This window comes from Muntiacus reevesi, chromosome 2, assembly GCF_963930625.1.
Source record: "Muntiacus reevesi chromosome 2, mMunRee1.1, whole genome shotgun sequence".
Taxonomy (NCBI): Eukaryota; Metazoa; Chordata; class Mammalia; order Artiodactyla; family Cervidae; genus Muntiacus; species Muntiacus reevesi.
In genome coordinates, this window is record NC_089250.1 from 50,870,668 (window position 1) to 50,893,733 (window position 23,066).

A 23,066-nucleotide genomic window follows, 5' to 3' on the forward strand; every position below is an offset into this window, starting at 1 on the left:
TTCTAAAATCAGCTTGAACATCTGGAAGTTCACGGTTCATGTATTGCTGAAGCCTGGCTTGGAGAATTTTGAGCATTACTTTACTAGCGTGCGAGATGAACAGAATTGTGTGGTAGTTTGAGCATTCTTTGGCACTGCTTTTCTTTGGGACTGGAATGAAAACTGACCTTTTCTAGTCCTGTGGCCACTGCTGAGTTTTCCAAATTTGTTGGCATATTGAGTGCAGCACTTTTACAGCATCATCTTTCAGGATTTGAAATAGCTCAACTGGAATTCCATCACCTCCACTAGCTTTGTTCCTAGTGATGCTTCCAAAGGCCCACTTGACTTCACATTCCAGGATGTCTGGCTCTTGGTGAGTGATCACACCATCGTGATTATCTGGGTCGTGAAGATCTTTTTTGTACAGTTCTTCATACTACATTAGAGTAAAAACATCCTTCAGGAATGAAGATCAAAAAGACACTGGCATATGAAGGAAATAATATATCGTCAACAAAACAGCTCTAAAAGAACGGTTAAAGGGATTTCTTCACACAGGAAATAAATGACAGAAACCTCAAACATCAGGAATAATGAGCAGTAGAAAGGGTGTGTGACCACACGTGTATATATGCTGTATATGTATTGTGCATGAACATATACATAAATACATATATACTATTTTTCCCTTGTTCAGTTTTTAAAATTATGTTTGATGTTTGAAAGTAAAAATTGTAACACTGCCCTGTGGTTTTCAACATACATAAAGGTAACACTTAAGACAACTGTTTCATAAAGGGGGTAAGGGCCTAAAAGGTAGTAAGGTTTCCACCTTCCACTTAAAGTCGCAAAAGATCAACTAGCAGATTGGGATAAATTATGTACAGATATTTTAATCCCTAGAGCAATCACATAAAAAAACTATACAAAGAGATACACTAAAACCATTATAGAAAAACCAAACTGGAGTACTAAGAAAATGTTCAAGTAACCCACAGGAATACAAGGAAGGGAAAACAGAAGAAAAATATGAAACTTTGCCATTCATAAAATGGCAAACAAATGCAAAATACTGAAAATTACATTCAATATAAATAGTCTAAATACACTAACTAAAAAGACAAGGATGAGAAGAATTGGTTAAAAAGGAAAAAGACCTAACTATATGCTGTCTATGGGGCTTCCCTAACAGCTTAGTTGGTAAAGAATCTGCCTGCAATGCGGGAGACCTGGGTTGGGAAGATCCCCTGGAGAAGGGAAAGGCTACCCACTCCAGTATTCTGGCCTGGAAAATTCCATGTATAGTACATGAGGTTGCAAAGAGTTGCACATGACTGAGTGACTTTCACTTCAATTCACTTCATATGCTGTCTATAATAAATTTACTTCAAATATAATGATATAGAAAGGTTAGAAATAAATGGATTCCATGTTTTAGAAGGAGAAAAGGAAGGATAAAAAAGTATAGCACAAAAGGTTTTTAGGGTAGTAAAACTATTTGGTATGATACTGTAATGGATATATGTCATTGTGTATTTGTTAAAATCTATAAAATATACAATACAAAGAATGAATCCTAATGTAATCTATGAACTTCTAGTTAATAATAATGTATCAATATTGGTTCATCAGTTCTAACAAATTAACCACATTAATGCAAAATGTTAATAAGGGAAACTGGTGGGAGTTGGCAAGAAGAGGGTATATGGGAGCTCTGTATTTTCTACTTTGAACTGCCTAAGGTTTTTTGTCAAATTTTTAAAAAAAATGGATGAGGAGAGACATACCATGCAAATAAGGAACAAAAGAAAGCTGAAGTAGCCATGTTACACTGGATAAAGTATTTTTCAGAACAAGGAAAATTATCAGGAACAAAAAGGAATAATACCTAATGATTAAAGGGCCAATTTTAAATAGACATACGATTCTAAATGTGTATGCACCAGAAAACAGCTTCAAAATACAAGAAGCAAAAACTGGCCTAACTGAAAGCAGAGAAAGACAAATCAATAACCCCCTCTCAGTAACTGACAAAAAACCTTGACTGAAAATCAGCAACAGAAAGATCACTACCATCAACCAACAAGACCTAACTAACATTTATAGGACACTCCATCCAACAGCAGGCTAGACTTTTTTTGTAAACTCTTATGGAATACTGTCTAAGACAGACCACATCCTGGTTCATCGAGCAAACCTTCACAACTGTAAAGAAGGGATATCACTAGAGACTACACACATCAAAAGGATAAGGGGATACTAAGAACAACTCTGTACATAGAAATCCAACAAATCAGACAAAATGCACAAATTCCTTGAAAATCGCAAACTCCTCCAACTTTTAAAGAAATGTTTAACTTCAGAAAAACGAATCTTAAGATCAAGATGGCTTCAATGGCAAGTCCCACAAATATTTAAAAAGGAAATAATATCCATTCTACACTTATGATAATAACACCCATTCTATCTCTTCCAAAAAATAGAAGACAAACACTTTCCAATTCTCATTTTTATACTGATATTATCCTGATAAAATCAGACAGTAAACAAAAACAAAATTACAGACATATTTCCCTTATGAACATAGAAACAAAAATCCTCAGCAGAATATTACCAAACCAAATGCAGTAATACATAAAAAGAAAAATATACCATAAACAAGTGTGATTTATCCCAGGAATGTAAGGCTGCTTCCAAAAAAACTGTTAATCAACAGATTCTATCAACAGAGGCAGAGAAAACATTTGACACAACCCACTATCACTCATGAGAAAAACGCTCAGCAAACTTGAAATTTAAGGAATTTCTCCCACTACCTGACAAAAGGCATCTAAACAAAACAAAAACAAAAAACCTAGTCTGAATACTTCCTCCTAAAATTATGAATAAAGCCAAGATACCTGCTCTCACCATTCCTATTTAACATAGTACCCCAAGTCCTAGCCAGTGCAATAAAGCAAGAAAAGGAAATAAAATTTTCCACAGATTGCAAAGTAGGGGACATGATTAACCTCATAGAAAACCCCAAGGAATAAATTTAAAAACTCTTGAAACTACTTAGTTTAACAATATCACAAGATATTAAGATCAACACAGAAAAATCAATAATATTTTACTATACTAAAATGCCTAAAGAAAAAGCAAACTTAAATGCAACACTGTTTACAATCACTCCCTCAAACAGAAAATATGTAAGTATAAATTTAACATAACATGCTTAGAATCTGGTATGCTGAAATTTATAAAGCACTAATGAAGTAAGGCCTAAATAAATGGAAAGACATATTGTGTGCATGTTGTGGACCACTCAACGTTAGTATAGCTGTCAACTCTCCCTAAAATGATCTATAGATTTAACACAAATCCTATAAAAAGATCATAGCAGGTTTTTTTTTCCCCCCCGTTTTTTTTGGCTACACCACACAGCATGCTGATCTTCCCCAGCCAGGGGTTGAAACTGTGCCTCCTGAAGTAGAAGTGTGGAGTCTTAACCACTGAATCACCAGGGAAGTACCACAGCATTTTTTTTTTTTTCTTTTTGGTAAATACAGAGAAGTTACAGACAATTTTTTAGTAGACAGACAAGTTGATTCTAAAATTTATATCAAAAGATAAATGATTCAGAATAAAACAATACTGAAAACCTGGAGGAACAATATTATCTAATTGAAAACTTACCATATAGCTTCAGCAATCAAGAGTGTATGGTACTGAAGAAAGGACAGACACAGAGATCAATACAACAGGATAGAGAAACCAGACACAGACTCACAATTAGCCTAACTGATTTCTGGCAAAGATATAAAAGCAATCCAGTGAAGGAAGAATAGTCTTTTCAATAAATGGGGATGGAGCAAATGGACTTCCATAGGCAAAGAAAAAACACAGATCCAAAATTTATGTAAAAATTAACTGCACATGGATCTTAGATGCAAAGATAAAGGGTAAAACTATAAAAAATGGCACAAGGAAACACCGGAGAAAACTTTTCTGACCTAGAGTTGGGAAAACAGTTTTTAGACATGACACCAAAGCAAGACCTATAAGAGAGGATTGGCCTTCATCAAAATTAAAAATCAAGTTTATCAAAGACCCTGTTAGGAAGATTAAAAGACAAGACAGACTGGGGAGAAAACACATACCTTATAAAGAACACTTATCCAGAAAGTCTCTAAACACAAAAGTGAGAAAACAAAGAATCTCATTAGAATATGGGCAAACACAAGAAGAAATATTCACTGAAGAATATATTCAGATGGCAAATAAGGACATGAAGATGTTCACTATCATAAGAAATCAAGGAAATGCAAATTAAAGACATGATGAGATACAATTACAACACCTTTCAGAATGACCAAAATTTTTTAAACATTGACAATGCCAAATGCTAGTGAGGATAGAGAGAAACTTCATCTTTCATATAATGCTAGTGGAAATGCAAAATTTTTATAACCTGCCCAGAAAGTAGTTTGGCAGTTTCTTTAAAAACTAAACATACACTTACCATACAACATAACAATGGCACTTCTGGGCATTTATCCCAGAGAAATGGAAAACATGTCCACACAAACAATGTGTACATGAATGTTCATAACAGTTTTTTGTATACCTCCAAATTGGACTTAATACAAATGTCTTTCACCAAGAAGATGAATAAACTGCAACACATTCATACAATGTAGTACTACTTAGCTACAAAAAAAGAACAAATTACTGACACACACAAAAACTTGGATGGATCTCAAAGGCATTATGCTGAGTGAAAAAGCCAATCTCAAAAGGTTACAACACATTCCATTTATATACCATTCTAAAATGAAAAACTTGTGATTTTCATTTCAGTGATAGATTGCTTCACTGGTAGCTCAGCTGGTAAAGAATCTGCCTGCAATGCAGGAGACCCCGGTTTGATTCTTGGGTCAGGAAGATCCCTTGGAGAAAGCATAGGCTACCCACTTCAGTATTCTTGGGCTTCCCTGATGGCTCAGATGGTAAAGAATCCACCTGCAATAAGGGATTTGACTGATCCCTGGGTTGGGAAGATCTCCTGAAGAATTCCATGGATTGTCCAGTCAATGGGGTTGCAAAGAGCTGGACACGACAGAGCGACTTTCACAGTGATAGGTTGCCACAGTTATGCTGGGGAGAGGATCTGGTGATTATAAAGGGGTAGCATGAGGGATTTTTCTCTTCTTTGTGGTGGTGAAACAGTACTGTATCCTGATTATGGCAGTGGTTAGACAATTTGATAAAATTTCAGTGCTGGATTCAGAAAGTCAATTAAAACCAGTCCTTGTCTGGGACTCCTTTGGTGGTCTAGTAGTTAAGACATTGTGCTTCCACTGCAGGGGTTGATGCCTGGTAGGGGAACTAAGATCTGGCAGCCAAAAAACAGGAAAACAAACAAAACAAAAAACAAAAACAGTTCTTGCCTTCAATGAGCTCATGGCCCACAGGCAAACTTCTTTTTTGTATCCCTAACTTATGCTATACATTCCTTGAAAGCAGAATCTTCACTCAGCAAATGCCCAATACATGAGGAACAAAAGACTAACAATGCTTGGTTTAGAAACATACTATAGTTTTCATCATACATGAGAAATTGAGAAAGCAATTCTTTTCCTTAGAGAGACAAGACAGTAGAGTGAAAAAACATGGACCATGAAGTCACACAAACTAGTGTATGAATCTTAGCTCTGAGACAACTACAGCTTAGAAAAAGCTCTTGGTTTTTATGTTTTGAGTTTTCATTTCCTCGTCTTTAAAATAGCAATGTCTCCCACTGGTAACAGGGGACTGTTATGAGTACTAGAAAAAACATAATATAGGGAATTCCCTGGTGGTCCAGTGGGTAGGACCTCCAACTAAGATCCCATATACCACAGAGCATAGCCAAAAAAAAAAAAAGTAATATAAATGTAAATATATCTATATGCAAAACTCCATCATAAAATCTAGTATACAGCAGGCATTTTCCAAGTTTCCCCATACACCTGTTCCTTATTCACTAATTCTTCACTATGACCAAAATGACCATTTGTACTCAAATTACACACTTCTTTGCCTTGACTTTTCTGGCTTCAATTAAGCCCTCACCTTAACGTACACCTTCAAGATGAGGAACTCAAATTCTATATAACTCAGTATCATAACACTCAAATTTGTAAGACTTTACTCTTAAAACTTTTCCCCTAAGAAGCATTCTATTATAGGTTCCTTGAACCTCAAAATTTGCACATGTAGTGATGACGATGAAAATAGTAATGCATTCATGTTGGTAGTAACAGCTCACTCTGTTCCTCATTTCCACAGTCACTCTGGGATGTGATCAGAGGTTGGAATTTTACTTTGGGGTTCCTGCTGCCACAAACTAGAAATCTTCAGACTCCTAGCAGCCTAGGGTTAGAGTATCCACAAATGTTTAAGTAAATTTTCTTCAGTCAGTGCCTGCTTCACTGCCAACATTTCCATGTCTTGGGCCTTTCCTACCACAGATCCCTCCTGATTGTGAGCGCATCCCATGAGTTTTCTGGGTTGTGGCTTCCTCCATTTAGTTCTTTTCTCCCAATTCCCTTTCTTTCACCTACTACAGGCCCTAATGTATCTTTCTCATTGTTAAATTATTTTTTGTTTACTTTTATTATTATTCCTCCACTATCATTTCAGTGAGGTGCTACCAGAAAGAAAGAACAAATAAATGTCTTTAATCTGGCATCATGAACCAGAAGTCTGTAACTTGATTTTCTTTTTTTTTTTTTTGTCCTACACTATTTTATGGTCATTTTTTTATGTCAGCTCACACAATCTTACCTCACCCTCATTAATGATGACACTGTTCAGAAGCAGTGATGTACATTAAGTAAATAATAAAGAATTTGCTTAAATATACAGCAGGGACTACAGTTGGGAGAATAGGAAAAACAAAGAGAGCTAATGCTATGGTCAAGTCCTCTGCATTCTTCAAAGTTTAACAGCCAGCTCATGCCCACTTACTCTGCCAGCTGACAAGCCTTTCCTATGTACTCAAAGCTGTTACTCAACTTTTCTAAACTTTCATTCTTAAAAATGAAAGAATAGGCAAGGATCACCAAAGATAAACAGGAAAAGAAAATGACTGGAGGAAACAGGAATGATTCCAGAAAAAAAAAATAAAGGAAAACTTTTAAAAACTATCTTCAGAGATAAAACAAAGAAAAGAAGCAAAATCATAAAACAAGAAATAGTTCTAGAAAAATTTTAAATAAACTGAAAACAATTCAATAGAAAGAATGAGAGACAAAGTCATGACAATCTCCCAGAAGAGAGACCTGAAAAATGGAAACCAAAGAAAAAGAGTTTGAAAACAGGCGTGAATAGATAAGAACATTATAAGAGCAATCCAAGAGGCCCAAATTAGAATTTCTGAGAGAAAGAAGAAAACAGAGCAGAGGATGTCATCTAGGAAAAACATAAGGCAATCATTAAACATGAAAAATATGAGTCTGCAGATTAAGGGGGCTAGGACTTTCTTGGTGGTTCAGTGACTGAGAATTCACCTTCCAATGCAGGGGACATGGGTTGAATCCTGATTGGGAAAACAGGATTCCACATAACAGAAAGCAACTAAGGCTGCATGCCATAACTAAGAAAAGCCTGTGTGCTGCAAAGAAAGATCCCTTATGCTGCAACCAAGAGTCAATGCAGCCAAAAAAAAAAAAAAAAAACCATTTTCAAAAATAAAAACAACAACAACAAACAGATTAAGGGACCCATCAAGTACACCACTATGGAATTTTTAGAATACAACTGATCCTTGAACAACTCGGGGTTAAAGGTGCCAACCAGACCACCATTACCACCACCAGTCCCCAACACAGTCAAAAATCCATGTATAAAGAATGCCTAAGAATCCATCTGCTAGACATAATAGAGAGCAGACTTGTGGACACAGTGGAGGGGAAAGAGAGGGCAGGATGAATTGAGACTAGCACTGAAACATACACATACCATACATTAATAGACAGCCAGTAGGAATTTGCCATATGACAGAGGGATCTAAACCCAGTGCTCTGTGACAATCTAGAGGGTAGGAGGCAGGAGGGAGGGGACATATGTTGATATATGGCAGGGACCAACACAGTACTGTAAAGCAATTACCTTCCAATTAACAATAAACTTTAAAAAAAGCATCCATCTGCCAAAGAGGGGACAAGGTTCGATTCCTGGTCCTGGAAGATCTCACACTGCCTGGGGCAAAGAAGCCCATGTGCCACAACTACTGCGCCCCAAAGCCTGTGCTGCACAAGAACAGAGAAGCCACCATAACGAGAAGCCCAGGCACCACAACTAGACAGCAGCCCCCCATCTGGATGAAGCTAGAGAAAAGTCAACACACAGCAAGGAAGACCTACCACAATCAAAAAAAAAAAAAAATTCACGTATAACTTTATATAGTTGGCCTTCCACATCCCAGGTTTGGCATCCTCAGATTCAACCATCATATGGTGCTATATAGTACATTCAGCTATACCTCTTTTTATTGCGCTTGACACTACTATGCTTTGCAGAAACTGTTTTTTTACAAACTGAAGGTCTGTGGCAATCCTGCATTAAGCAAGTCTGTCGGTATCATTTTCCAGGAGCATTTGCTTACTCTGTGTCTCTGCACCCTGTTTGGTTAGTTCTTGCAATATTTTGAATATGTTCATTATTATTATATTTGTTATGGTGATCTGTGATCTTTGAGGTTACTATTGCAAAAAAATTATGATTGACTGAAAGCTCATTTTTCACCAATAAAGTATTTCTTAATTAAGGTACTTAGATTTTTTTTTTTTTAGACTTAATGTGATTGCACACTTGGTACAAATTTTACTTTTTCTTTTTTTTGACTGTCTCATGTGGTTTGTGCTATCATCATAGTCATACCAGGGATTGAAGCTGGGCCCTCAGCAGTGAAAGAGTGGAGCCCTAGCCACTGGACCACCAGGGAATTCCCCCTAAACATAGCTTTTATATGTACTGAGATACCAAAAAAAATTATGTGACTCACTTTATTGCAGTGGTCTGGAACCAAACCCACAATATCTTCGAAGTATACCTGTATTTATTTTTAAAAATTTGTGTATAAGAGGAGTTCAAGTGTGCAGTTCACACCCGTACTATTCATGATTAACTATATATGGAAAAAAGAGAAGTTTTCAGAGAAATGAGAAAATAAATTTCCTACAGGAAACAAAATGAGACTAAATTTCACTTCTTATGATGAACAATGAATGCCAGAAAAAAACCAAGCAATGACTTTCAAAGTTCAGAGGGAAAATAACCTGCAACTTAGAATTCTAAACCCAACCATCACTCAAACATGAGGGGAGAACAGACATCAGAAGAATCAGTTTATCTGCTGGGTACTCTTTCTCTTAAGAAGTTACTTGAGAATGAACTTCAGCAAAAAAAGAAAAGCTTTTAATTTTTAATTAAAAAAAAACAAACAAACCCAAAACTGAGATCTAAGATCAGGGGGACGGATCCAACTCAAAAATGCAATGAGGAAAATCCCAAGAAAGAGTCATGCAGATGACCTCAAGAATAACAGACTAGAATGTATATGATTGACAGTATGGGGAACAGTACGATAATAATAAAGATAGACAAAAAAAAAAAAAAGACAAGAAAAAAGAAAATCAGGAACTCCAGAAAGAAAATTCCAGTTGAACTATTTAAATTCCTAAAAGATGATGCTGTGAAACAAACAAGGTTATGCTCAAAATTCTTCAAGCTTGGCTTCAGCAGTAAGTGAACCCAGAACTTCCAGGTGTACAAGCTGGGTTTCAAAGAGGCAGAGGAACCAGAGATCAAACTGCTAACATTCGCTGGATTATGGAGAAAGCAAGGGAATTCCAGAAAAATGTCTACTTCTGCTTCATTGACTACGCTAAAGCCTTTGTGTGGACCAAAACAAACTGGAAAATTCTTAGAGATGGGCGTACTGGACCACCTCACCTGCCTCCTGAGAAACCTGTATGCAGGTCAAGAAGCAAGTTAGAACCAGATATGGAACAACAGATTGGTTCAAAATTGGGAAAGCAGTACGACAAGGCTGTATATTGTTACCCTGCTTACTTAAATTAAATGCAGAGTACATCATGTGAAATGCCAGGCTGGATGAATCACAAGCTGGAATCAACACTGCCAGGAGAAGTTATCAATAACCTCAGATTATGCACATGATACCACTCTCATGGCAGAAAGCGAAGAGGAACTAAAGAGCCTCTTGATGAGGGTGAAAGAGGAGGCTTAACATTCAACATTCAAAAAACTAAGACCATGGCATCTGGTCTGATCACTTCATAGCAAATAGATGTGGAAAAAGTGGAAACAGTCACAGGTTTTATCTTGGGCTCCAAACTCACTGCAGATGGTGACTGCATCCATGAAATTAAAAGACACTTGCTCCTTGGAAGAAAAGCTATGACAAACCTAAACGACATATTAAAAAGAAGAGACATCATTTTGCCGACAAAGGTCTATATAGTCAAAGCTATGCTTTTTCCAGTAGTCATGTACAGATGTGAGAGCTGGAAGGCTAAGTGCCAAAGAACTGACACTTTTGAACTATGGTGCTGAAGAAGGCTCTTGAGAGCCCCATAGCCTTTAAGGAGGTCCACTGGTCAATTCTAAAGGAAAGCAACCCTGAATATTCACTGGAAGGACTGATGCTGAAGCTCCTATACTCTGGCCCCTGATGTGAAGAGCTGACTCATTGGAAAAGACCCTGATGCTGAGAAAGATTGAAAGTAAAAGGAGAAGGGGTTGGCAGAGGATGAGATGTTTAGATAATATCGCCAACTCAATGGACATGAATATGAGGAAATTTCATAATATCATGAAGGACAGGGAAGGCTGGTATAATCTCCATGGAGTTGCAAGAGTTGGACATGACTTACCGACTGAACAATAACAATAACAATTCATAGGAACATTACTCACAACAGCCAAAAGGTATAGGCAACCCAAATGTCCACTGAAGGATGAATAAACAAAATGTGGCATATATGCACAGCAGCAGATCATCTGGCCTTAAAAAGGATAGAAATTCTGATCCATGCTACAACATGAATAAACCTTGAAGATATTATACTAAGTGAAATAAGCTAGACACAAAATGACAAATACTGTGCGGTTCTACTTACATGTGTACCTAGAGTAGTCAAAGTAGTCAGGGAAAGCAGAATGTGGTTCCCAAGAATTCAGAAAAAGGGAAATGCAGAGTTAGCTATAAAGGGTACAGAATTTCAGTTGAGGAAGATGAAAAATTCTAGAGACTGCTGGTGGTGATGATGGCTGCACAACAATATAAATATACTTAATGTCAATGATTTGTACACTTTAAAACTGATTTAAATGGTTAATTTTTATGTTACGTATTTTTGTACAACAACAACAAAAAATGTATATGAATACTTTAACATGTAACACCTTTTCAGTGCTGCTCTCATTCCTTTTCCTTTTCCCAACTCCTGCCAGAAGAACCATTAGTCTGATTTTTATCATCGTATCTCCTGGCAACCAAATGTTATCTACTTTTTTGTGTGTCTGGCTTCTTATATACATCTGTGAGATTCATCCATACTGTTTTGCAGTCGTTCATTACTCTCTATTGCTGAGTACAATTCCACTGTATGAATGTATCACAATATATTCATCTTTTCACCCGTATTTAGACATCTGATTCTTTTCTTTTTTGCTATTATAAATAAAGCTACAGTGAATATTTACATGCAAATCTTTATGTAGACATATATTTTCATTTCTCAAGGGTAAATACCTAGGGGTAGAATTTCTGGATTATTGGATACATGTATGTTTAGCTTGTAGAAAATACTCAATGATTTTCCAAAATTACAGCGCTGCTTTACACTGCTGTTTAAAACTTGGAATGATGAGTAAGTTGATAATGAAAATTTACTTTTCCTTTTTAATACAAGTTATTGTTTAATGCTACACAAACTGAGTACTGAATTCTTTGAAACTCTCAGTGCATCAGCCCTTCAACAAGGATCCATATCAGTGTCAACTAAAAAAAAAAATGCACAATGTGAGTTGTGAGTTAAGTTTTATTTGGAGCAAAATGACAACTATAACCTAGGAGGCAGCAATTCAGACAGCTCTGAGAAACCCTTCTGAAGAGGTGGTAGGAAGGCCAGTGTATTATGTGATTTTGGTAAAGGCAGAATATATGCAATCAGGCACACATTTCTGCAGAACGTTGCTGCCAGTCTCGTAAAGGTGACTGCTAGTCACAAGAAGCACATGTCACCATGAAAGATTTTAGTGCTTTTCTAGATGAGGAGATGCAAGAAGCAGGCTCATAAAATCTTCTGAAAATATCTAACTATCTGAAGGCCTGTTCTGCCAGTTCTTCCCAAAGCACAGAATGCCTCATTCCTGATCTCCACCCTGAATCCTTTCAGGGTGGGGTTGAAGGTCAACGGTCTCAACTTGTAATTTGATCCTTGCAGAGGTAAATGGCAAGTGCCAATTTGTAGTTGACATCAGGATCATCTCTGCTCTACCCACAGAAACTTTGATTCAACAAGGGCAGGACAGCAGGGTACAGACTTTGGTCTTTTATTTCTTAAAGCTCTTTAAGTGATCCTGGTTCATGACCAGGTTGAGAACCAGTGTTTTAACCAATGATAATTATAACATTTTTAAGCACACACACACACACACACACACACACACACACACAACCTACTCTTGGGACTTCCCCGGTGATCCAATGGCTAAGACTCTGTGTTCCCAATGCAGGGGGCCTGGGTTCGATCCCTAGTGGAGAAGCTAGAGCCCACAAGTCACAACTAGGAGTTCTCATGCCGCAACTCAAGATCCCGCATGCCGCAACTAAGACTTGACACAGCCAAATAAATAAATAAAAATATTTTGTTTAAAAGAAAAAAAAAAAAACTACTCTTATAGCTTGGAAGTTAAATGGGAGTGGGAGAAAATCTGATTTCAGCTATATTTTGTGAAGACAATAACTTGGGTGACAAATGTTTCCTTGTACTTTAGGTTTTACCTCTTTAGCTACTTGAACTGCATCATCCGTCAACACTCATTGGAATTCCATTAAAAACTTTTTTCAGTTGTGCCACCTGCAACTAAAGAAAAAAAAAAACCTTTAGAAAGATGAAACAGCCCTATTTAAAGAGCACTGGTTGTTCTGGGGGAGAGGGGTATACTCTACCAAGATATCTCACAGAGTTGTACTGAACATTCCAGGAGCCACAGCACAAAACTTCATCTTAAATAGTTAATTCAGATCACTGATGAGCTCATGAGAACTGAATTCAACAATATATTAGGTCCTTACTGTAGGAGACAGGACGGAACACTCCTCCCTTGTCCAAAAACCTGGACTATTCCATGGTAGGGGTATTTATGTACCATAACGTTGCCATAGGGGACGTCTGGCAATGTCTGAAGACAGTTTTAAATAACAAATCACAAGATGGCCCCTCCAAAACAAAGAATTATCCCCAAAAGCCAAAGCTGAAAACCCCAGCATTGGTTAAAAACATCCTCGGGTTCAACTTCTGCAACCTAAGTGTCTAGCTAAGTGTCCCAGGCCAAGTCTATAAACCTCCTCAAGCCTCAGTTTTCTCCCTTGGAAAAAGACAACAGAGTCTGCATTCAATATTCTCTGCCTTTTCTAACTCCATCTTGAACAGCTGGAAGTTCATGGTTCATGTACTACTGAAGCCTGGCTTGGAGAATTTTGAGCATTACTTTGCTAGCATGTGAGACGAGTGCAATTGTGCAGTAGTCTGAACATTTTTTGGCATTGCCTTTCTTTGGGATAGGAATGAAAACTGACCTTTTCCAGAGAAACCAGAGATCAAATTGCCAACATCTGTTGGATAACTGAAAAAGCAAGCGAGTTCCAGAAAAACATCTACTTCTGCTTTGTTGACTATGCCAAAGCCTTTGACTGTGTGGAAAATTCTTAAAGAGATGGGAATACCAGACCCCCTTACCTGCCTCCTGAGAAATCTGTATGCAGGTCAAGATGCAACAGTTAGATCTGTACATGGAACTACAGACAGTTTTCAAATACGGAAAGGAGTACTCGAAGGCTGCATATTGTCACCCTGCATATTTAACTTATATGCAGAGTATATCATGAGAAAGGCCAGGCTGGATGAAGAACAAACTGGAATCAAGATCAGTTCAGTTCAGTTGCTTAGTCATGTCCGACTCTAAGATTGCCGGGAGAAGTATCAACAACCTCAGATATGCAGATGACACCACCCTTATGGCAGAAAGCAAAGAAGAACTTAAGAGCCTCTTCACGAAAGTGAAAGAGAAGAGCAAAAAAGTTGGCTTAAAACTCAACATTCAGAAAACTAAGATCACGGCATGCAATCCCATCACTTCATGGCAAATAGATGGGGTAACAATGGAAACAGTGAGAGACTTTATTTTTGGGGGTTCCAAAATCACTACAGATGGTTATTGGAACTGCGAAATTAAAAGACGCTTGCTCTGAGGAAGAAAAGCTATGACAAGCCTAGACAGCATATTAAAAAGCAGAGACATGACTTTGCCAACAAAGGTCTGTCTAGTCAAAGCTATGATTTTTCCAGTAGTCATATTTGGATGTGAGAGGTGGACTATAAAGAAAGCTGAGCGCCAAAGAATTGATACTTTTGAACTGTGGTGTTGAAGACTCTTGAGAGTCCCTTGGACCGCAAGGAGATCCAACCAGTCTGTCTTAAAGGAAATCAGTCCTGAATATTCATTGGAAGGACTGATGCTGAAGCTGAAACTCCAATACTTTGGCCACGTGATGCAAAGAAGTGACTCACTGGAAAAGACCCTGATGCTGGGAAAGGCTGAAGGCAAGAGAAGGGGATGACAGAGGATGAGATGGTTGGATGGCATCACCGACTCAATGGCCATGAGTCTGAGTAAACTCTGGGAGTTGGTGATGGGACAGGGAGGCCTGTCGTGCTTCAGTCCATGGGGTTGCAAGGAGTTGGACATGACTGAGCTGACCTGACTGAACCCATCAGAAGCATGTCCACAAGCTGATCATGCCCCCTTTAAACAATTACTATAAAACATCTCACTATCTTCCTCAAGTTGGGACACATGGTTTTAAGGGCATTAGCCCACTATGGGCCCCTTTCCCTGGCAAGGTAATAAAGCTACCCTTTTCTACTTCACCCAAAATTTCGGCACCAGTATACAGAGAAGCTGAGCTTTTGGGATCACTACCCATTCTTTTGGGCATATACCAGAAGCAGAATTGCTGAATCATGTGGTAATTATATGTTTAATTTTTAAAAATATCTCCAAACTGTTTTCCACAGCTGCTATATACCACTTTACATTCCCACCAACAGTGCACAATGTTCTAATTTCCCCACATCCTCACCAACACTTGTTTTCTGGTTTGTTTGATAGTAGGCACCCTACTGATGTGAGCAGGACAGTCACTTTATGTCCTAGCAGACACAAAGCTTTACTGCTCAGAACTCTCTTCAAGAAGGGACTTCTTACTTAGTTGTGGAGACTGGTTAGCTGACAGCTTCCTTCTGTTAATCCCTTTAGAATTCACCTTAGTTTTCAAACAGAGGGTACCCTTTCCTCAGGACTGCCCCTAGCCAACGAGTGGACAATGTGGGGTGGTACAATGGCCTAGACCTTTCCAACCAATGAGGCAATTTGGCAATCTGGGCTGATAGAGATTTTTTCACATGTGCATTGCAGTCTGATGGCCTCCCATGCCCAACCTAATCTGTTCTGCTACTTCACAGGCATTACTCCTCAAAAAGCCCTTTGCTCTCCTACTCCATCTCAACCTAATTCCTGGAGAACCCAATTGGCACATATATTAAGTGTACTATTTACACTGATGGAGTAACAAAAACCACTGGGGAAAAATAAGACTCCCAATTAAATAAACTGTTAACAATGGTGGGACCTCTGTACTATTTAAGTATTCCTCATTAGAGTTAGTTGCTCAGTCATGTCCAACTCTGTGTGACCCCATGGACTGTAGCCCGCCAAGTTCCTCTGTCCATGGAATTCTCCAGGGAAGAATACTGCAGTGGGTAGCCATTTCCTTCTCCAGGGGATCTTCCCAACCCAGGAACTGAACTGGGTCTCCTGCACTGCAGGCAGATTCTTCACCATCTGAGCCACCAGGGAAGTATTCCTTAACCACCATCTATTCCTTATACATAATAATAAAATCATTAGAAGATGCTATACTAAATTCTGCTCCTAAGGAAATATTCTAATGGTAGGATAAATTGGTATATTTTGTACACTCTATGTCCAAAATTTCACTAAGGAGTGAGTCATAAACAAATTGTTGGTGTTCTTAAAAAAAAAAAAAAAGCACATGCCCAGGTACCTAGGAACTAAAAGATCAGGCATTGGGCTTTACAGACTTTTCATAGGGTTCCTCATTTGTTTATAAAGACTTTCAGAAGAGACAATGGAGCCTGTTCATTCACCCTCATGTTTTCATAGATGACATCAATGCCCCAGATAGGATGAGGGAAGAACATTTGTTGGCTTTGTTTCTCAATGCCTATGTCCATTTCTCTTTCTAGCTAAAGGGGTAATATGTCTAATTGTAGGAAGTACACTAAACATACAATTCCAAAAAGGGTCAAGTAAGATTATCCCAAGAACTGTTCAAAATGTATCTCTTTCTATGAAAAATTGAATGGTGGCATCTAATACCACCATTCCAGGCAGTTACCAAGTGCTGACTCCCTCAGTGCATGAATAGACACAAGCCTTTATCATCTTAAAGAACCTTTCAAATGAAATCTCTAATGTCTTCCATCCCCAGCTATCACTTTCTCACCTTTCCTTTCCTGCCAATCTTCTCAATACTACACTTAGTGTCTCTTCTCCTCTACTTCATACCCTTTGACATACCCTCTCACTTTGTCTCCACAGGAACTCCTCTTGATAAACAGTCAATGACAATCTTCAAAGATGATTTCACAATCCTTATTTATACCACCAAATTGTGAATTTGACCACTGCCACAAGTCCCATCATTACTCAACCAGAATCAACAAGCTGGAATCAACATTACTGGGAGAAATATCAAGCAGCTCAGATATGCAGGTGATACCACCCTAATGGCAGAAAGCAAAGAGGCACTAAAGAGCTTCTTGATGAAGGTGAATGAGGAGAATGAAAAGGCTGGCTTAAAATTCAACATTCCAAAAACTAAGATCATGGTGATGCTAGCTCCTTGGAAGAAAGGCTATGACAAACCCAGCCTACGCATATTATAAAGCAGAGACATCAATTTGTCAACAAAGGTCTGTATAGTTAAAGCTATGGTTTTTCCAGTAGTCATGTATGGATGTGAGAGTTGGACTATAAAGAAGGCTAAGCACTGAAAAATTGATGCTTTCAAACTGTGGTGCTGGAAAAGACTCCTGACAGTTCCCTGGACAGCATGGAAACCAAACTAAAGGAATCCTAAAGGAAATCAACCCTGAGTATTTATTGTAAGGACTGACGCTGAAGCTCTAATACTTTGGCCATCTGATGTGAAAAGCTGACTCACTGGAAAAGACCCTGATGATGAGAAGGAATAAGGGCAAGAGGAGAAGGGGGTGACAGAGGATGAGATGGCTGGATGGCATCACGACCTCAATGGACATGAATTTGAGCAAATGCCGGGACATAGTGAAGGGCAGGAAAGACGTGTGTGCTGCAGTCCATGGTGTCATAAGAGTTGCACACAACTTAGTGACTGAACAATAGTGGATAAAAATCACCACCTATCCCAGGAATCAGCAAACTTTTTCTGTGAAGAGCCACACAGTAAACATTTGGCTTTGGAGGTCATACAGCCTCGTGTACACAGCCTTTCACAGTTACTCAGCTCTGCTGTTGTAGCATAAAAGCTGCAACAGACAAAAGGTTAAGTGCAGCTATAGTCCAATTTCATTTCAGAACAGTGAAATTTGATAAAGATCTAAATGTAAGACCAGAAACTATAAAACTCCTAGAGGAGAACATAGGCAAAACACTCTCCGACATAAATCACAGCAAGATCTTCTATGACCCACCTCCCAGAATATTGGAAATAAAAGCAAAAATAAACAAATGGGACCTAATGAAACTTAAAAGCTTTTGCACAACAAAGGAAACTATAAGTAAGGTGAAAAGACAGCCCTCAGATTGGGAGAAAATAATAGCAAATGAGGAAACAGACAAAGGATTAATCTCAAAAATATACAAGCAACTCCTGAAGCTCAATTCCAGAAAAATAAATGACCCAATCAAAAAATGGGCCAAAGAACTAAACAGACATTTCTCCAAAGAAGACATACAGATGGCTAACAAACACATGAAAAGATGCTCAACATCACTCATCATCAGAGAAATGCAAATCAAAACCACAATGAGGTACCATTACACGCCAGTCAGGATGGCTGCTATCCAAAAGTCTACAAGCAATAAATGCTGGAGAGGGTGTGGAGAAAAGGGAACCCTCTTACACTGTTGGTGGGAATGCAAACTAGTACAGCCACTATGGAAAACAGTGTGGAGATTTCTTAAAAAACTGGAAATAGAACTGCCATATGACCCAGCAATACCACTTCTAGGCATACACACTGAGGAATCCAGATCTGAAAGAGACACGTGCACCCCAATGTTCATCGCAGCACTGTTTATAATAGCCAGGACATGGAAGCAACCCAGATGCCCATCAGCAGATGAATGGATAAGGAAGCTGTGGTACATATACACCATGGAATATTACTCAGCCGTTAAAAAGAATTCATTTGAATCAGTTCTAATGAGATGGATGAAACTGGAGCCCATTATACAGAGTGAAGTAAGCCAGAAAGATAAAGAACATTACAGTATACTAACACATATATACGGAATTTAGATAGATGGTGGCGATAACCCTATATGCAAAACAGAAAAAGAGACACAGACATTCAAATTATAGGGGTCCCAAAATATCACTCTTCTTTTGATTTGACTTTTTCCAACCATTTAAGGATGTTAAAACAACTCTTAGTTTGTGGGCTGTGCAAAAACTATCAGTTTGCCAGCTCTGGTCTTCCCCCTTACCAAAGCCAGAGATCCTAGGTGTCCCAATTCCTTCTTCTCCCTTAGTCATGGGAGTCAATCATTACCTCTAGTAAAGTATTTGTCACACACTATTCTAAGTGTTTATGGCCTCCTTCAACTGACACTAAGATCCTTGAAGGTAAGAAATATGTCTGTTCTAAGACGACAGTTTCTTTTTAGTTTGGCTCATTCTTGAACTTAACAGTAACGTTTAAAGGAAAATGAAAAACACAGCAAATTTTAAGATGCACTGTCTAAAGGCTCAGGCAAACGTGGAACATATTTATTAAGTACAAATAATAATGATCTTTATTCAACGCTTCAGTAACTGCTCCATTTGTTTTCTGAGTGCTTTTTGTGCTTTCCAAGGCCCTGAAATGTTGTATGGGTCTTGAAACAATGAATCTGAGATCCCAATACAGTGGCTGGTTACCACTACAGCTGGGTCTATGAGCAGCCTTTATGCCTTCTACACACCTCTCCTTTCTAATTGGCACCTTCAATCATAATCACATCTTCAAAGTCATTCAATTAAAGAAACAAAAACAATGCATGGTAAAAGGAAAAAAAATTAAAAGACATAACCAGACACATCTAAAAAAACAGCAGTTCAACAAAGATCATAATAATAACCATTTGTAAAGGTTTAGTATGTGTTATGGAGAAGGCAATGGCAACCCACTCCAGTACTCTTGCCAGGAAAATCCCATGGACGGAGGAGCCTGGTAGGCTGCAGTCCATGGGGTCGCGAAGAGTCGGACACGGCTGAGAGACTTCACTTTCACTTTTCACTTTCACATATTGGAGAAGGAAATGGCAACCCACTCCAGTGTTCTTGCCTGGAGAATCCCAGGGACGGTGGAGCCTGGTGGCTGCCGTCTATGGGGTCGCACAGAGTCAGACACGACTGAAGTGACTTAGCAGCAGCAGTAGCAGTATGTTTTAGGCACTGTATCAAAGTATATAATGCACGGTATTTAACATATCTTCAAAACAAGCACAGAAAATAGATGCTTCATTTTGCAGATAAAGAAACTGTGGCACAGAACAGTTAAATAACTTGTCCACAGTCAAGCAACTGGTAGGTGACAAGACTGAGACTCAAACTGAGGTATGCTGGTTTAGTCGCTAAGTCATGTCTGACTCTGTCACCCCATGGATTATAGCCCACCAGGCTCCTCTGTCCATGGAATTTTCCAGGCAGAATACTGGAGTGGGTTGCGGTTTCCTTCTCCAACCGAGGCACATATGATTCCAAAATCTATGCTCTCACCACTGGTTGAATAGGGCCTATAACCAAGGTACATCAATATCCACTGGAGGAAAAGCTTCTTTCAGAAGGAAAGTTTCAAAGCTCCATTTGAAATGTATCATACTTGTCATATAATTCCAAAACTCATAAGTATGGTGCAATGTACACAGACAGTGAGGCTTTCTAATCACTGTCTGACTAAATAAATCATCTGGAAGAGTCTATTCCTTGGTATTAGCAGAACTTCTTACTCTAAAGATGGGAAACAAAATCTTATGGCAAATTAGAACACTCCCATGGTTCCATTTCCTACTGTTAATAGAGCCATTATCAGGAAGTCCCATGCTTACTATAGCAACCACTGGTCTTGCTATTCACCAAGTTTCTGCCTTTTTGCTTCCTCAGGAAACAGACAAGAAAACCAGGCTCCTGATGCTTTTTAAAAGAGGAAGCTGCCATTTAAAACTGAAAATTAACAAATGAATATGTAAAAGTAATTTTATATTTTGGATGACACCCAATATTTCCGCATATTAAACTCAATCTTTAAAGCACACAATTTTATCTTTTTTTATCTTCAAATAAACCTCTTTCAAGTGCACACAATTGTGGTAGAATTCAGTTCCTTGCAGTTGCAGGACAATGGGCCCTATTTCTTTGTTACTTCTTATTCAACTGTTGCAGAAAGGGGCATGAGAGAATGGTCACATCCTAGGTCTTAGGGAAGAGTCCCTGGGATAGGCCGCTAAGTAAGAGTCCTTGGCTTTGTACAGGGAAGAATTTAAGAGCAAGTCGGAAGCAGAGTGAAAACAGATTTATTCAGGGAGACTCACACCTCACAAATAGAATACAGGCTTGTATCAGAAGGCTACAGGGTCCTAGGAGATACACATTCCACAGACAAGAGGTGGTCCATCTCAGAAGGTGAGATAAGAGTGGTTAGTTTTCATGGGCTCAGTAACTCTAACTACTGGGGGGAAGAAGTAGGGATTTCCAGGAAATTAGGCCACTGCCCACTTTTTGGCCTTTTATGGCCAGCCTTCGAACTGTCCTGGTGCTGGTGGGTGTGTTATTTAGCATAATACATTATAATGAGCATACAATGAGGCTCAAGGTCTACTGTAAGTCATCTTATGCCATCTTGGGCTTAGTTGGTTCTAACCAGTTTTTGTCATATCCTCAATGGCTATGTCATTTTTTAACAGTTGGGCGCTGCCCACTTCCCTCCTATCTCACAAGGGCCATTCTCAGCTGTTAGAGGTCCTCTGCAATTCTTGTCATATGGACTCTTTCATCTTCAAAGTCAGCAATGGAAAAATCTCCCTCTAATTCAATTCTTCTCATGTTTTAACTTACCCAACTCTTTCTTGCTCTGACTCTGGATCTAAATTTTAAGGCTCCATATGATTAAGTTAGGCCTTTCTGCATAAGCTCCCTTTTTATTGACTCAAAGTCACTTTATTAGTAACTTGATCGTATCTTTCATATCTCTTTTGTAATGTAATGTAACATTAAGCACTGAAATAAAATTTCAGCAAATTCACAGGTCCAGTCCACATTCAAGAGAAGGAAATTCTACACAAGTGGGGGTCACTGGGGGTCATTTTAGGGTTCTATAAACCAAAGATAGACAAAGACTTCTTAGACTGGACATAAAAAGCATTAATCATTTTTAAAAAGTAATTAATCTGTGGCTTCCCTGGTGGTTCAGTGGTTAAGAATTCACCTTGCAATGCAAGGTCACTGGTTTGATATCCGATCTGGGAAGATCCTACATGCTTTGGGGCAACTAAGCCCATGTGCCACAACCAATGAGCATGTACTCGGGAGTCCACAAGCAGCAACTACTGAAGCCATGCACCACGACTACTGAGTTCACACGCCTGGAGTCCAAGCCCTGCAACAATAGAAGTCATCACAATGAGAAGCCCTTGCATGGCAACTAGAGTAGCCCCAGCTCGCAGCAACTAGAGCAAGCCCACGAGCAGCAACAAAGACTTCAGCATAGCCAAAATAAATAAATAGATATTTTTTCAAGTGATAATCTGAACTTCATCAAAATTACAACTTTCTGCTCTTTGAGAAACACCACTGAACTCAGTTCAGTTACTCAGTTGAGTCCGACTTTTTGCGACCCCGTGAACCGCAGCATGCCAGGCCTCCCTGTCCATCACCAACTACCTGAGTTTACTCAAATCCATGTCCATTGAGTCGGTGATGCCATCCAACCATCTCATCCTCTGCCGTCCCCTTCTCCTTCTGCCCTCAATCTTTTCCAGCACCAGGGTCTTTTCAAGTGAGTTAGCTCTTCGCATCAGGTGGCCAAAATATTGGAGTTTCAGCTTCAACATCAGTCCTACCAATAAACACCCAGGACTGATCTCCTTTAGGATGGACTGGTTGGATCTCCATGCAGTCCAAGGGACTCTCAAGAGTCTTCTCCAACACCACAGTTAAAAAGCATCAATTCTTCGGCACTCAGCTTTCTTTATAGTCCAACTCTCTTTATAGTCCAACTCTCACATCCATACATGACTACTGGAAAAACCATAGCCTTGACTTTTGGCTGGACCTTTGTTGGCAAAGTAATGTCTCTGCTTTTTAATATGCTGTCTAGGTTGGTCATAACTTTCCTTCCAAGGAGTAAGCGTCTTTTAATTTCATGGCTGCAATCACCATCTGCAGTGATTTTGGAGCCCAGAAAAATAAAGTCGGCCAC

The 23,066-nt window shown here is 38.8% G+C and overlaps 1 protein-coding gene across 4 annotated transcripts in view; it reads right to left on the reverse strand.

Annotated features, from left to right (window-relative positions):
* The window catches only part of PTPRA (protein tyrosine phosphatase receptor type A), a 166,683-nt gene that overhangs the window by 105,161 nt on the left and 38,456 nt on the right, over positions 1-23,066 (reverse strand). For 2 of the 4 annotated variants that reach the window (XM_065921551.1, XM_065921549.1), the window contains exon 2: positions 13,043-13,124. The exons of the other annotated variants lie outside the window; for them this stretch is intronic. The gene's annotated coding sequence lies outside the window, so the exon portion shown is untranslated. The remainder of the gene's footprint in view (positions 1-13,042; positions 13,125-23,066) is intronic. 4 annotated transcript variants of the gene reach the window in all.